This window comes from Triticum urartu, chromosome 7 (assembly GCF_003073215.2).
Source record: "Triticum urartu cultivar G1812 chromosome 7, Tu2.1, whole genome shotgun sequence".
Taxonomy (NCBI): domain Eukaryota; kingdom Viridiplantae; phylum Streptophyta; class Magnoliopsida; order Poales; family Poaceae; genus Triticum; species Triticum urartu.
The window spans coordinates 161936276-161940986 of record NC_053028.1 but is presented as its reverse complement, the minus strand read 5'-3'; the positions used below and the strand labels follow the sequence as shown (position 1 = coordinate 161940986).

Here is a 4711-nt window from a genome sequence, read left to right as displayed (position 1 = left end):
GAAATATGTCAACTTGTGACCCTCACTATTGGCCGCTGAAAGGTCATAGTTTTTCATTTGCGACCTTTTTGTGACCAAAAACAGAAGGTCAAAAGCTGGCGGTCGTAAACTGAAATTAGTGACCTTCTTTGTGATATGTAAAAGGTCGTTAGTTCCACGACCAAATTTTTGGTCACTAGCAACCTCCCCAGACCACGTAGGCATCCAGTGAGGCAAGCTGATGTGGCACAAGAATCAGCCCAGTCCGATTCGGTGTTTTACATGGGCCGAGCCCAACAATTCAGCCTATTTTTTTTTCTCATATTAATTTTGGTCAGGTAGATGGGCCAAGCCCAACAATTAAGCCTTCTCATTTTTGGGCCATGGCCTTTTCGGCTAGACAGTTTTATTTTTCTTTTTTCAAAAAAATCCTCTAGTTAGATGGGTCCCATTGGTCAAGTTCTAGTAAGTGGGCCCCTTTTGGCAATGCCTTTTTCTTTTGATTTTGATTTGACAGTAAATAAATAATCAATATTTAAATCAACAGACATAAAACATAAGAAATACTTCACGTAACAGCAACCAGAATCAATCTGTATACAGTGACAATCAATGTTACAATCTCTACAAATATTGGGATCCTGCTCCAGTCATCGCACAGGTACAAATTCTACTAGTGTAATAACACATAGACAAGTAGAATCACTGTTAAACATATGCAGTGACAATCGGCACAAACTGGGCCTCTGCTCCAATCATATGAAACATATGCACAACTCAATGGGCGACCATACTTGACTAGGCCATGACCTTCATTACACTGGACTAACAGAATGACAATATGAACTATCATCATGCCTTCCACGGTCGCCCTGTTACATGAACCAGAAGAGAAGAATCAAAAAGTTTGGGGCCAATATATTATGAACAAACCAATCAAAAAACAAACAAGTTCTTTAGAATGACAAGACAAATTCAGCTACTACAATGCTTTCATTCTCTAGCAAGTTAAAATGAGATAATCATTCATACAAGAAAGGTGACGAAAGAAAATAGAGCATTTTACTCATAGTATGCAAAGTATCAATTTTATGGTAAACATATACAAGTATAAATGTCAACTATCTTACACCCAAATGAATGACTGCTTGTGGAAGAAATATGTTAAACCAGGTTAGTTGTAATGGAGAGGGGCTGACTTACATTGGCCGTAGTGGTCGATTATGGCCTGAACAAATCTGTTGTAGTTGTCGGGGTCTGCGACGTCCCTGGGGAGAATGATCACGTTTGGCGCGCCGAGCTCGAAGGCGCGGTCGGCGACCTGCCACAGGCTCCACTCCTCCTTGCTACCAGGGCAAGGCATGCCCCCTTGGCGGCGTACTGGTAAGCTAGTTGCTGCATGCAGCAAGTTGTTTGGAGTTAACAACGAAAGTACTGTATAATGCTTAGAACATGTATATTCAATATGACAAGTAGAAAAGCAGAGTTCTAGCAGAGTAGCATAAGAAGCAGAGGAATTCTGATTCTGTAACAAGAGGAAACGGAGTTGTCCTGTGCAACAAGAGGAATTCCAATTCTGTAACAAGAGGTAGAATTAGCATCACTAGCTCTGTTGCTGTTGTTTGCATATTACATAAGTATTTGTCTTCCTAAGCAAACAAAGAGGTATATGCAGCAAGAACACGCAATGTGATGACACTATGAGTGCACTATAACTCTGGAAGTAAAAAGAACATAAATTCATTTGGGCTGATTTGTACACAGCCAAGAAAAACTTCTTACAAATAAATTCATGGAAGCGTATCATCCTTTTAGTCCCTCACCCATATCTCCTAGTAGTATTACATAATGCCTAGTGAGTGATCTAGCAATGTACTGTACAAGAGAGTATATATGTGTACGGATTCCTGCAGCCAGCTTCTATCAGTAACATGCATGTATATATTGAAGTAAACGTAACAGAGAGTATCTTTGGAAACATTCAAAATATATTCAATGTTGGAGCTGCATCTTACAACTCAAGGAGCCACATGAAATCCATGGAAGGACCTTACTGTGACAATTCACTTGTATAGTCCTGCCTCATGTGCATAATGCCGCTGCAAACAATTTAGATAGTGTATATATATATATAGAAAGAAGCGCTTGATCAACAAGCTCCTGTAATAGTGTATATATATAGATATATAGTGCACCAATAATTTTTTAGAAGGTAACTGAACTTCTGTGCACACATTTAGATAGAAAGAAGCGCTTGATCAACAAGCTGCTATAATAGTGTATATATACATGCTAACAACATGAATGTTCCATCAGGCCATGATCAACTACTCCAAACCATTACATGCTTTGCAAGAAAATAATAGAAAAAGTAATCAGCAGAAGACACAATGAACAAGTGAAGGCTTTAAATATCTCCCTGTCAAAGAATCAAGTCAATGAAGACATGCAGTACAAGGAGGAGCAGCCTTGCATCATTGTTTTCTCAGATCAACGTTGGAAAGTGTGCTGCTATACCATGATCAGAACCCGCACGACACAGCCTCTCTGTCCCCCACCTCAAGTCGCCCATGCCGCTACTGCAGTTGGATGTAATTGTGTAAATACAACATACTTTGCATCATGTATCTAGACTATAGCATCTTGCAGCTAGCGGTACATGAATTCAACTCAATGGTATAATAAACATCCGCTGGAAGTTGTCAAATTAATTCATTCTCTGCTAATTGCCAGAGCAAGTGTTGTTGATAGGATGGTGGTGTCATCCACAATAAGATAATATTGCTCCTACTGAAATACCATTCATTTAGTATGAAAATAACAAGCTTTGCTAAATATAACATTTCATTGAGCACAAGCTTGACTAAAATGACCAACAATTTACTAATGAAACTCATCAATCAGGAACTAAATGTCAACTTAAGAAGAAAAACAGTAGGCATCAAAGTCTCAGGCGCAAACGGTGGATGCAATGATCAGCAGTGTTTTGACAAGGTGGGATGTGAAACTAGCCAATGACAGCATACTAATTGCTACTGACAGATACAATCGGTGGTTTTTTGGGGGGTTTAACCTGTGGATTCTCGCAAAGCCATATAAAATATTCTAGTAAGATATCTCTCGCTTGAAAAGTTTCCATGCATAACCGAACATGCGACCTTCATTTCTTTCCATTGTTTTTATTCCTCTGTTTTGCCACTAGCTGCTAATCACATTCCTCTACTTTTTTGCTTTCCTTTGTTTTACAAGGATCTATTCTGAACAGGCCCTAACCAATGTTTTGAGTGGCATAACATGACAAGCTGTAGAAATCCAGGCCATGGACAGGAGAGGAATGAGGTTGTCTTACTGATTGAGGCACATCCTCCCAGCAGACCTGACGCAGCCGACCACCTCGACGCATCCTGAGCAATAATCGACAATGGTGTCAGCAAGCTGAGAGGAACAGCGGCGGCGGCAGTAACTAGCAAGGAAGACGATGGATATGGACCGAGGAGGCAGGAGACGGGGTAGTGCTGGGGGAAGTCGATGTGGTGGACCCCGTCGACGGCGTAGATCTCCCGGTAGAAGTCCTCCATGGTGGCGACGGTGTCGGGGTCGGGCACCTTGGAGGCGGTGTAGATCCAGAGGTGGCCGATGACCGGCGACGGTCAGGAGCGACCTTCCACGTGCTTGGTGTCGTGCACCAGCAGTGACGCCCACGGCTGGTGCATCGTCAGGCAGGGGTTCCGCAGCCCCCCACCGCCTCCCCCCGAGCACCTTCCGCGCATCGCCGCTCGTGGTGGTCCGGAGAGGAGAGGAGAGGATAGGGTGGCGGCGGCCGGAATCGAATCGGGGTTGGATTGGAGCAGCGACTGCGCAGGAACGGCGAGGAGGGTCTTGGCATCGGGGCGGCGCGCGGCGCGCTGCAAGACCAGGAGATGTGGGGAGGGGAGGGAGGGACGAGGTCGGCAGCGGTGGGTGAGGAGGACGGCGAGGTCGGCGGTGGGTGGGAGAGGACGGCAAGATCGGGAGGGGCGCGTGGTACGAGGAGGAGGTGGCGGTGGGCGGGGAGATTGGGAGCAGGGAGAGGGATGCGATGGGGGGATCCGATCTATGGTTTGGGCTGCCGGGGGGGTATCACTTTTTCTTTTCTTTTTTTCTGTACATGAATGGATGGATGGATGTTGGATGGAGATATGGATGGATGGATGGATGGGCGCCATGTCATCGATCCGTGGGAAGTGTTTTGATTGGTTCAGAAAATCAATGATTTAAAATAGTTTTCAAGTACTAAAAATAGAGGGATTTTTTGAAGTAGCTATCAAAACTATTTTGCAAAAGGGTATCACACAAATTTTCACTCAAGTTAGACCACATTTTATGGATGAGCACTAATTCATATGCATTTCTGATCTTTCTATCTATTTTTAATTATTTTTCGAGTGCCCGAAATGAGTTTTTTTGTGAATGAACTACCATATATTTGTTGCAAAATTGGACCGAATCATTTTTCTAAAATACTAGGCCATATTTAATTCACAATTTACCAGATGGTTGGGTGTCAAAAGCCTTGATCCACCTCTGGTGAAAAAGACAAATTTCCGTCGATTCAGCACGGAAGCGGGTCAAATTTGAACTGTAGTTGCCTCATAGTTTGTTCTTTATTTTTTCCAAAAATAATTTCTAGGTACATAACTATCTATTTAATCAGAGAAACATCAAAAGGTTTCCAAGATTCAACAACTAGCTA

The 4711-nt window shown here is 43.0% G+C and overlaps 1 long non-coding RNA gene across 1 annotated transcript; it reads right to left on the bottom strand.

Annotated features, from left to right (window-relative positions):
- Nucleotides 1-529: 529 nt before the first annotated feature.
- LOC125521585 lies at nucleotides 530-1376 on the bottom strand. The gene is made up of 2 exons (XR_007289334.1): nucleotides 1183-1376; nucleotides 530-851 (listed from the first exon to the last, which is right to left on the bottom strand). It is a non-coding gene; the product is annotated as an uncharacterized LOC125521585 (long non-coding RNA).
- Between the last annotated feature and the right edge of the window lie 3335 nt (nucleotides 1377-4711).